Source organism: Camarhynchus parvulus, chromosome 5 (assembly GCF_901933205.1).
Source record: "Camarhynchus parvulus chromosome 5, STF_HiC, whole genome shotgun sequence".
NCBI classification, from domain to species: Eukaryota; Metazoa; Chordata; class Aves; order Passeriformes; family Thraupidae; genus Camarhynchus; species Camarhynchus parvulus.
Window position 1 is genome coordinate 9,735,993 of NC_044575.1, and position 12,428 is coordinate 9,748,420.

Sequence of the window (12,428 nt, forward strand, 5' to 3'; positions counted from 1 at the left end):
GAACCTTGTCCCCAGTGAGTTTTTTTGTTCTCATTGATATTCAAGACTTAAATTCTTGAAAGGTGATGTAGTGGCAAAAGGGTAGTGGCTCCTGGACTGGAGCTTTGTTTGCTAGTGGTGTGAGTTCTGTAGCCTATAAACTGTTACACAGCACAGGAGGTGAAGAAGTGGAGCTCAAGAAAAGGACTAGAGCTGATAACAAGGCTTGCTTTGAGGAAAGGGAGAGTTGGTAGAGCCCCTTGTAACACTGCAGCTGGGAAAGCCATGGTTTGCTTTGAAGGGCTCCCCAACTCCAGTCACAGCTCTGCCCTCCTGAGTGTTCCTGAGCCATGGTCTGTGAGGGAGTTCTCCTACTGCCTTGGGAGCTTCTGTGCAGTGTGGAGCCCAGGAACTCTGGGGACTGTGCTCTACAAGCCAAATTACATAAAGGGCGTTGAGCTTGAATGGCTGTCAGAATTCATGGCACCATTCCTGCATTTCAGAAATGCAGTGTATTCAGCAGTTGAAGGGAGAGCAGGGGATACTGGTGTGGATGGGGTCCAGTTCAGAGACAGGAATGCTTCAAATGCAGTTCAGTGGTTCGAGATGGAGAGCTGGCTGTGTGTGCTGGAGCTGTAACTCCTGGGTGGCAGTGGTGAGCACTGATGTCCTGGGTCTTCCCGGAACATTTAGTGATAATGTTGTTCCTCTGAAACTCATTACTCTTCCCTACCTATGGAGTGATAGTCACTGCTAGAACTACAGGGGTGGGGTGCAGGCTCAGGTGCATGTGCGCTATAGGCACTAAGGTTTTGCAGTTCAATACTCATTTAACAGGATGGACAAATACAGGTACAGTTACAGGGTTCATTTAATCCTATTTCAAAATTCTCTTCTAGAATTGCTTTTTAAAGTGTAACAAGGTGCTGTGAAGTGAAATTTACCATTGTTTCACTAATAGTGTTGTGTTTTTCTAAGTTTGTCAGTTTCTCCTTGAACTTTGCTGTTACTGCTGGTTGGTTTAGTGGTGTATGGTGCTATAATACTTCCTGTGTACATGAAGCACGTGATGCACTTTGCTCCTGTGCACTGCAGAGGGAAGATGGGGAGGAACTACAAGCCAGGAAAGAGTGGTTTCCAATTCAAGTTATATCAGAGGTGAGAGGAGAAGGTAGAAGGATGTGCAAGTAAAAACTTGGGAATAGATCCAGAATCTGCAGCTAAGCTTTTCTACCACATTTTGGAGAAGGCTGAGCTGGCAGCTCTGGGCTTCTTGCCACAGTAGCTAAGCCTTGTATTCTTGCCCAGTCTGATGTGTCCTTACTACAGCCTTATGTACCTGTGCATGGGGGCTTTGGTGCTTGGCTTGTTTCTAACTGACCACTGAGTTAGGAACCCTAGTAGAGAAAACTATCGAAAGAACAACTAAAAATGCAGAATAGAACAGAAACAGTAGAAAATGCCACAAAAAGGTGGAATTACCGTCACATGACTTGGAGAATCCTCATGCAGTGTGAACAGCTCTGGTAGTAAAAATGGTGCTTACTGAAGTGTGCACGTCAAAGTGGTCCCTCCATAGATGAGGACAGGTGGTAGCATCTTCACAATCTTTACTGCTGCTGAAGTTTTTAAGTGCTCAAGTGCAAAACTTGTGGCTAATCTGGAACAGAGATGGCTGGTGGTTGGTCTCACTTCTGTGTTCCTGTTGACTATGAGTGGCATTGTACTTAAAATGTAAACAGAGTGCTTAATTCTACATAGTAAAGTCACAAGCAAAATTAAACCACTGTAACTGAAATTATAATGGCTTCTATTAATATTATTTTTGTTAAGGGTTGGGTATAATTATACTGCCAGGAGCATTGGGAGAAACTGCATTTTACACGTATTTCCTACCACTTAGAGCAACTCAGTTGATACTCTGAAATTCTGAATTAGGTTGCAGTTCCTGTTCAGGAACCCTCACCCTCTCAGGTGTGGGATGGATTTTGAGAAGGACCTGTCATGGTGAATTCTCACCTGCTCCTAGAGAGTGTCACAGTTGGACAGCTGCTGCCTTGTCACTGATCACAGCAGTAGGCCACTATCTGTCCAAGCAGCAGTGGTGCTTAGGTATGAAATCTGAGAATACGAGGAATGTGTTCTGATCATTGAATGATGGAAAATCATCTATTCTAGCCCCTCTGTAATGTGCATGGATACCTCCCAAAGAGACCAGGTTGCTCAAAGTTTCATTAAGCCTGGGCTTGAACAGTTACAGGGATGGGGCAGCCACAGGTTCTCTGGGCAGCCTGTTCAGTGTCCACCACCTTCATAGTGCAGAATTTCTTCCTTTTACCTCACCTAAACTCTTAAAAGCCAATCCCCCTTGTCCTGTCAATACCTGCCTGTGTCAGAAGTCCCTCTCCAGCTCTCTTGTAGGAGAACCTTACACAAGCTCAACAACTCCAACTGCAGCCTCTCCCCCTGGGAGGGCTGTTCCAAATCACCTGATCAGGTCCTAAAAGTCAAAACACTTCCATGACTCCTATGCAGTTCTGTTTCTTGGGGAACAGTGCAGGAAGAAGCCTTACAGTGTGTGGGAAAAGGGGGAGGCTTGGGTCCAGAACAAAATTTTTTGAGTGGCTTATCTGACCTGCTTTTTTAGCAGACGGAAGCTTCCCTCTGAATGCTGTTTGGACTTGGAGTGCTTTTTCCCCAGAGCAGTGTGTCAATCCAAACAATTTGATCATTCCAGCACACTCCTGAACTGTACAAATTTAGAATACATCTGAACCATGAATTATCATGGTTTATGTTGCAACCCAGGCAAGCAGCTGCAGAGACTGATTAAAAAAGAGTCTCTTGCTAATTCATGCTTATTCTCAAAAGTGAATTCCCAGGGAGCTGGTACAGCAGCGTGAAGGGTGGTGGGCTTGTGCTCACAGGTACCTGAGAAACCCCCATTTATCAACTGTGGTTGCCGCAGTGTTTGCTTCAAAAACTGCTCAGCTCCAGCCTTGTCCTGGTGTGGGGAGTGTACAAGGGCTTGGGCTATGTGGCACCACTGATGTCACAAGGATTCCCCTCAATTTGGGAGGAGGTCCATACTTGGGAGCTGATAAACAGCCATGGTGCATCTCCTACATCAAATTATTTGAATGAATATGAGAAGGGACAAGAGTGTGAGTCTAGTGGCAGAATGGGTCAAAGTGTCACACAAAGGTAGTGGCTTTTTCCCTCACCTCACATAAATCTCCTGTAAATTGATCACTGCTCCTCTTTTATCTCCAATGCTGTTGGCCAGAGAACCAGAGAACACAGCAGGTCCTCTTGCCCAGCAGGCAGAGACAGGCTCAGTTCAGGGAGCAAGATCCTGTAGGCACAGCTCTAGCCTGGGATGATTTTATCTCCACACGTTGCATCTGGAACAGCAAAACAGAAACAGCAGCTGGGCCGGGAGCTGTGCTCTGTGACAGCAGAGGGAAAAGCTGCACAGCTACAGTTGCAGGCATCAGGGTGTAACAGTAATTTAAAGGAGACTGTATCAAATGGCTTTGAGTTTTTTTCGTGCCAGGGGTGTTCTGCATACAACACAAGATATACCCCAATAATTTTGTCAGTCCTTCAGAAGTAGCTGTATTTGTTATCCAGCAAGATACAAGCTGGTTACAGTATCTCCCTGGATCCACCCCTATCCTGGCATTTCAGAATAAGCTTCACTTCTGAAAGACCAAGAATTCTCTCAAACAGGTTCAGGCCTTTCCCTCTGATGGTCAGGGACTAAGATTCTTCAGCAGCAGTTCCTTGAATAATGTGCCTTTTAAGTGGTGCTGTAAAAGCACACAGGCTTGTCTGGGTTTGATTTAGGGAGCCCACATCCCTTTCCTTTAAGGGAGGGTAGTTGGAGAGGAGTGAACTGTTATTTTTAATGAGTTGACGAAGCAGCCATGGCAACAGTTACACTTGGCATGGATACATGGCTGGAGCGAGGAAAGCAGCCAGCTGACAGGATTTTTATCTTCAAATATTTTGCAGTTTAGAACAACGTCAATCTTGCATTTAGTTTTTGTTTATGTTAGCAGTAGAAGTGCTTGAAGAATCTGATGTGTGAAGTATTCCCAGAATTTTATTATCTAAGAAGCTGTGTAAAACCACTCAACTTTGTGAAAGGAAAAGGGATCTTTAACTGGTTTGATAGTGTGGAGGAGTTTATAGAGTTTGCTCTGTTACAAAATGGATGCTTCTCTTTTTGGTAGGACAAAGTGAAATTTGAGACGTGGAAGTACATAGAGTTAAAACTGAAAGACAGGTGAAGGCTTGATCTGCCTTTCTTTAGGGATTTTGTTTAACCCTTTAAGAAATGATTGCATGTTCTTTCAGATTTCAGAGACTCTGCCTCCACAGCAGAGTAACAAACAAAGCTCCAGGCATATGCAGCAGGCCAGCTTTGTGTTCCTGTCCAGTTCCTGCCCAGAGCCATAAAGCAGGGGAAGGATTAAAGCCTTGGGTTTTTCTATTTGTACAGATATACACACATACATATTATATATATCCCCATTTATCTTTATTCCTTTTATTCCCCTTGGAGAAATGCCATTCAGTTACTTGATTATTTTAAGCTTAGGTTGTTAATATTTCTGAGTAACAGTAGAAGCATTAGTCCTAATCCCTCTTCCCAATATTGACAACAAAACAGGAACTGGCCTGGGCCTCAGCTGCCATGTTAACCTTAAACAGCCCCGTGAGCCGAGCTCAGAAAGGCAGGGCTCACTCAGTTCCATACAAAGAACATTTTTCAAGTCAAGAGAGCCCCATCCAGGCTGTGGGGAAGAGGCTCAGCAGGCCACAGCCATGAGAGGCAGGGTAGGTGCACTGCACTGCTTTTAGGCTGTACATAACTGATTACTCACTTCATCAACACAGCAGTTTCATTTCCTGCTCCAGTGAAGGTTTCCATGGTGACCTCCAATTTCCCACAGTTTCCCTTCTATGGGATTGATGTAATTTAATTGGCAAGACCATGAAGTATTTAGCTGTGATGAAAGGCCCTTCATAAATTCAATTAGATAAATATCTCAGTAGATTTACCATGCAGGTAGGGACCATAATGCAGTAAAACCCCAGCACATACCTGCAACAGGTGAAACCTGACTGTGGCAGTCCAGGGGCTGGAATGGCTCTGATAAAACACATCAGTTATAAATACAGAATGTGCTATTCTATCCCTGTGGAATTCTTGCCAGTGCAGATTCCGTAATAATCTTCATGAAGGACTGAACTGCAACTCAATTCAGGAATCATTTCATATTTTACATAATCTCCTCAAAGACTCTACACACTTTAACTGGTTTGTGAGGGGAAATGTCATTGATTCAAACTCTTCCTTCCCCTCTTGCTTTAGGAACAGGCTGCTCCTTGGATTGAACAATATAAATCCAGGTAATCCTGTTACTTCTGACATCACAGGAACTTTGGATTTCATCCTTCAATAAGGAACATAAAAAGACACTACAGACTGAGTTGAATCCTGGTACTTACCTGTACAGTAAGACACAGAATCAGCAGCTAAATGAGACACTAGAGCCTGGAAAGATGGGAATGGGCTTCCTACAGAACCTGGCTCAGGCTGAGAGCTCTGGATCCCAGCATGTGCACCACAGAGGAAGAGTTGCCCTGCACTGCAACACCACAAACACTGTGCTGTCTCTGTGTACTCACCCCAGCACCTCCAGGAGCTCCCAATTCCCAGATGCTGTTTGCCAGGCACTTTCACAGCTCCACAAGAAGTAATCCTTAGTTTGCCTGACAATCTGAATAAAGCTTGCTGTTGGCATTTGCTGAAATGGCAGACATAAAGCACAATTTGGGGAGAAAAACCTCTAAATGTAACAAAAAAACCTCATAAAAGCACAATTAGGGAGAGAGTTGATAGCTGGATGCCAGCTGTATTTATGCCTGCTCTGGGGAAATCTCCCTTTCAGTTCCTCAGTGTGATAAAGGTTCATGTAAACTTGATGCTACTGGATTGGTCTAGGGAGGAAAGAGAGGGGAAGATTACATCTAAATTGGAAACTAATTCAAGTGAATAACAAAGGAAACATCTGAGCTCCTGCGGTGCTGGCTGGGATTCCTCTTACTTAACTATCCAAATGCTGGGTGTCTAGACATCACACACTCCTGGGGCAGCAGACAGGAGCAGGCTCCTCAGAGTGACTCACTCCTCCTACCTTACACAATTACCTTGGGATGGGATGATTTGCCCCCTGGGGATGCCAGGCCATCGGTGTCTCTCTACAAGGTGTCTAGACTGCTAATTTTGAGATGTCTGAAGATAAATAAAATTCACTTAAATCACCTGGCCCTATAACACTGTAATAAAACGTGCCATTGCTGCAAGAGGAAAATTTAAGAATGTGATTGATCCAGCCCTAACTTTCTTTTTTTTTTTAATTTTCTTTTTTTCTGATGACAGTATGAGATTGATGCAATTTGGAAATCAACATAGTAATTTTCTCTACACAGCCCTTACAGCAATCCATTTAATTAGAATTGCAAATGTAGATATATAACCTGTAGGATCAGGTGCAGGAAATACGTACAGCTCTATGGGAAAAAACAAATCCAGCAATAAACATAATGAAAATCTTGGCCATAATGTCTCTCAAGGTCTCTGATTTTTTTTATACTGACTTTTAAATGCTCATTTTATCAAATTGGTAATCATTATTTACAGAATTATTTTGTCTTTTTGTTTTTCCTTCTCGATTTTTTCTGCTTCTGGAGATTTCAGGACCTTCTCTAAAACACTGGATTTCCGCACCTCTAACCCACATTCCTTCCCCTTCTCTTCTTTGCCCTGTTGAATGGTGTCAGCCCCATTTCCCTACAGCCTCTTCAGCTGCTGCAGCTCTGAATTGCTGAGACAGCTCTCTCTGAGCCCAGGGGAGACAATTATGGAATTTAGAAGCAGCACAAAGGAAAATAAATGCACACGTGCTTCTCCTCACATCACCCTGTGCTATCTCCCTCCTCATTTCCCACCCTAACCATCAAGGATGTGAGATGAGTCCACCAAATCCTAAATCCAGAATGTTTGAATTAGGAATCTTGACACATAGTAAATTCTGGGTTGTTTTTCCTTGCTTATCCAGTTTTGTATCCCCGGGGCACTTCCCTTCAGACATCCAGGTTTTCATTGCAGCCACAAAGGCTGAACACTTAAAACAACAAACAGCCAAACAAAAAAAACCCCAACCAAAGACAATAAAACGAACAAAAATTCCTAAAACACCGAGGAGTGCTATTTCTCATTGTTCTTGCAGGTGAGGCTTAGAGAAAGCAGCAGGTAAAACAAGAATCAGGATCAAACAAGGTAGCAATACTGAATACAGAACTTGATGCTCTGCTGCTCAGGGACAACTGCATTAATCAAAAGGAACTCCTGGGAAGTAGACAGGAGGTAAAGAAGCCCTATAATCTGACAAAACTCCCTAGATTTTTTAATATATCAATACCTTTTATTTAAGAAGCTTGCTTTGCTTTAAATTTAGATTTGTCCTCCCCTGATTCTCTCAGCTGGATTTTCAGCTTATTCTTTTCATGTCCTATATGAGTGTTCTTCAAGATAACTCTTCATTATTCTGTGCAGTCCCAGCTTGCTTTCAAAATAATCCTTTTCCACTTGATACTAATCATGGCTGTAATTTCCTTTATCTGAAGTGACAAGAACATTCCCTTCTACATCTCTCAACTTCACAGGTCAATCTGAAATTATAGAGCAGCATTTTAGTTGTGAGATTAATGTTACTAACTGCTTTTGTTAAAAAATGAAAATTAAAAAAATCACCAAATAACGAATTCCTGAACATTATTCCCAGGACTAGGTGTGCATTTAGCACATTTGTTACCAGGGGCTGGAGCAGCACCTGCGGCCTCTCAAGGCACAGCAGTTGGCAGGGAAGGGAAGAAGCACACCCAGCACATGGCTCCCCCTGCCCTTCCCTGCCCACAGCCTCAGCTGAATTCTGCTTACACTGTTGATTTTTAGGTTGACTTTGTTTTCTGGTCTCATGAAGCACTTAGAGCATCCACAAGGAAGTATATTGCATGTGTTGATCCAAATGGCCATCTCCATCACAGAGATGCAAATCAGAAGGATTTCTGCTTCAGGAAAAGAAATGATATGGAATAACCAGCCCTGCTGTAGCTTTTCTCCTGTACCCCAAAGCTATACCACTGGCCCACTTTAGTCATGTCAGATTTACTGATTCTTAAAAGGAGATCACAGAAATGCATCCTCTTAGCTATTAATAGAAGCAATGTCTGCATTTGTAGCAGTGAATAGTTGAGAAAGCTGACCAGGGAGTTCACAGCAAAGATCATCACACCTGGGCATTAAACTAAACCCAGGTGCAAGGCAGGAGGAAGGATGCTAAATACTAGGCCAGGACCAGAAGTCTAGGGAGACACAATCACTGGACTGTACCCAAAGCAGCTCTGATGCTCTGACTGAGACATCTGTGAGCCTGCAGGTTTGTCTAGTGAAGTTTTTCCAGATAATCACACAATATGTGAACTTTCAGAGGGTTTTTCGTGGCTTTTTGGTTGTGCATCCCACACTCACCCCCCACTGCCACCCCCAGTGATTGGTCTGTGGTAGTTTTGGGTTTGTTTTTTTAAACAAATCATCACATGAAGTTTTCCCAAACAAAACAAATGCATGTGATTATTTGGCAACCTCAGTGATTGAGCAACTACAACCACAGCCTCTGCTGAAGCTCTCCAGGAGATATTGATTAATTGCCTACAAAAAGTACTCTGTGAAAGCAAAGCAGCTTCACAGCAGTCTAATTTGGACAGCAATTGAATCAAGTCATGCCTGGCCAAACCCCAGCTCTTCAATGTGGGGATCAACAAGGATGGTCAGCTTTTAGGCAATAAAGGTTTAATTCTGTAAGACAATTCTGGCCATAATTTGTTTTCAAGTCACACTCTTGGCCAGCACTTCAACCTTTATAATAGCAAAATGATGTTTATAGTTTTGTTTATTTAAATTAAATCATTCAAAACCAAAGACAGATTTTTTTCCACTGGACTTGATCTTATGAAGAAGGAGAAAGAGGCTGTGGCTCTATTACTAATCAAGCAACAATGTTTGTCATTTTTTTAATCAAGGTACAATTTATGCTCCAAAAACCTTGCAGATCAGACAAAAATTCAGTACAGCTCAGTAAAGAATCATCTTGCCCCAAAGCAGCTTCATGTCAGTGCTACATGAAATGTGGTCTTGATGTACAATCTGGATCCCACATCTCCACCCACGCCCCTGCCCACCATGTTTTCTTACACATTTCTCAAAAGCAACATCAAAGACAAAAATGTATGAAAGGCCTAAGAAATACAACATCACTTCAGCTGGGATACAGCAACAGGACATTCTGCAAAAGTACAGCTGAAGGGAACTGCTGCTGTTTTGGGGAAATTTAGGCCAGGACGGAGAACAATTTAAAACTTGCAATTCTTTTTAACTGAGAATCATTTCTATGCAAATATTATGGATACCACCAACCTCTCCCTTATGGAGAGCTTGCACTGCAGCCAACTGAGGTGAATCTTGGGTTCTTCTGGGATCACAGCACAGTCTGGACTGGACAAATCCCTTTAGATCCTTGTGTCTTTTATGTTACATTTTTCCTATTTTTAATGTATACTTCACTTGATTTTACTGTTACAGCTTCCACTCTCTTGTTTTACAGTTGGATAGATCAATAGTTCGTGCACATGCACTGAATAAAACATCCTTTCCCTGCACTGTTTAAAGGCAACAGAAATTGAAACACTCATGGCAAGGCAAGTGTCTCTTGGGACATTAATTACAGACAAGTGAGTGCAGAGCAAAAAAACCAACACAGAAGATCCAAAACAGAAATACAGAGACCCAAGTAATTAAGGATCAAGACTATAAATAATATCCATCTAAGCACTGATCTGACACATCATTGATTTTCTTTCCTTCCTTGCCCCTTCCAGTAATGCCATTCTGTTTATATAGCAACCCTAATTACCTCATAGCCATATCTTGGCTACTGCCTGGACAAACCTTGAGCAGTCCAGACTGCAGAAGGAAATGAGGAAAACTCCAAGAGTTATGGGTTCAATCTCCTGCAGTCCATGCCAGTTCCCCTGATGCAATGACCATACAACAAAACAGCTGCATGAATATGGAATTGTCAGTATGAACACTTTGACTAAAATCACCACCTCAAATTTGTGCATGAATGTGCTTTATTCTGCAAACCCAAATGAGACCCAATTCCTCTTCCCTTTTCAGTGATAGTAAATAGCTGCTGACAATAATTCTTCCTCTCCAGCTGGTCTGGGACAGCTTCCCAAAAGAAAAAAGAATGTTACCTTTTGGTTAGACAGATTCCCATGAGAATGGAACACACACTGGAATAATTTAGCACAGCATAACAGATACAGACAGTTTACAGCAGTTCAAACTCTGTTGAAAGCTGGAACACAGCAGTTATCTGTCTTTAAAGAGTAAAGATGGATGAAGAAATGTTTCATCTTCTCTGAGGTATCTTCAGAATTAGCAGTTTACTGTCACCAACTTAGAGCAAGACTGGTATTTATTAGTATTTATCAGTATTTATCAGTATTAGCTCTGCTTAAAGGAGTCTGTGGTTCAGCAAAGTCTGTACAGCCAGAACCTTCAGGTGCAAAGGTGAGAAGACTCCAAAACCAGTTTTCTCTAATACAGTTGTGGAACCAGACAGAGGGACTATAGCACTACATGAGATTCTTCTCAAATTACAACCCCCTCTGTCCTATAGAATGAGCAGCCAGAAAAGACAAGCTCTCTACTATTGCCTGTGTGCCCTAAATCAGAAAGTCACTTCTGAATTAGCAGATACAGTCTGGAACATTCTGGCTGAGACCTATCTGTCACTGAAGATAGATTGTGCAACCAACTCAACTGCACCTTTGACAGGAGGTCTAAGAACCAGAGTGGGCCCACAGTGCTTCTCAAAATGTCCAAGAATGTTTTAGGTATTCCTCAGTGTGTCCAAGAATGCTTTAGCTGTTGCAATTAGCATGTGGGATTTGCATAGGAGAGAGGCAAGAGAGGAGATTCAAGTGCTAAGAACTCTGAAGGGTTCAAAAACATTTAAAGAGCCAGAGCATTGCTTGGAGCCTTCCAAGGCAAAAGAAAACACCCCAGAAGTCACTGCCACAAACTCACTCTCAGGTGCTAAACCCCCCTGTTTTCTTCAGCTAAAAGTGGGCATTTGTATTTTAATCAGCAAAGGCTGGGTGGGAAGATATGAAATTCTTGTATGCTGTTGAGCCAAACAGCACTGCTGGAGCTCAGGCAACACCACAACAATGTTGGGGGCATCTCCAAACAGGGAGATAAAGGGACATGCATAAAATAAGGATGACACATATTTAGAAGCAGCAATAGGGATTGTCTAGCATTTATCGTTTCAAATGCAGGTAAACTCAATCAAGTTTGCCAGCCCCAAATACTTCACCAGCCCCAAGACCTGGAAGCTGCAGTGAAAGAAGTTTTTGCCTCAGGGCAAAGGAAGAATTAAAAAGAGGAAGAAAACAACCCAGAGGCACTTAAAGAACAACACAGCTATGATGAGCATTCTTCATCTCTCAAATAGTTATGAACCACAGGTAAAAAGACATTAGAAGCTGCCTGACTACACATGAACTGTACCTTCTATAGTGCAGCCAAGACCAAAAAATCCTGAAGTTCCAAGTATTTCTAGTATAAAAGTATGAAGCTTGAGCAGATGTGGACCAGAAGACACAAACAGGATGGAAATAGTACTCATTTTCAGTATACTGACTTTGAATTTCTCTCCTAGGTGTTCCCATACCTGGTAGTCCCTTATATTCTCCAATTCAAATCCTCTTCTGCAGAGCAATTAGTGTTTAGATAAATAACAAAATACTATTATTAGGAGTAAGTACTTATAGCTATGAGAATAATGAGCATTCAGTTACACACCTTTTTTCACATCCATTTTGCCAACTTGTTTTGTTACTCACATTAATACTGAATTTGTCTCTGCTGACTGCTGCTCCAGCTATAGGAACTTTTCCAGGTAGTTTCTAAGCTCCAGATTTATTGACTGTAATAAATATTGACCAATATTTAACAAGGGAGTCTAAAAAACTGCAGAACAAAGGAAGGAGGAAAAAAGTAGGGAACAGACTTGTTCCAGAAAGCCTGCAAGTCTTAAAAGAAGATGTCAACAGTAATGTAAGTTTAAAGCTTTGCTGCAACAAACACTGCTGTAAGCAGTGAAATATTTAATGTGGAAAGCAACTTATTCCCAGGAAGTGGCATTTCCTTATATAAAGAACTGATATAATTTTAGCTGTTGTACTCCTACCATAGGTCTTGCCTTGTCCAAACCCTTCCTTGGCAGCACATTCCCAGATAT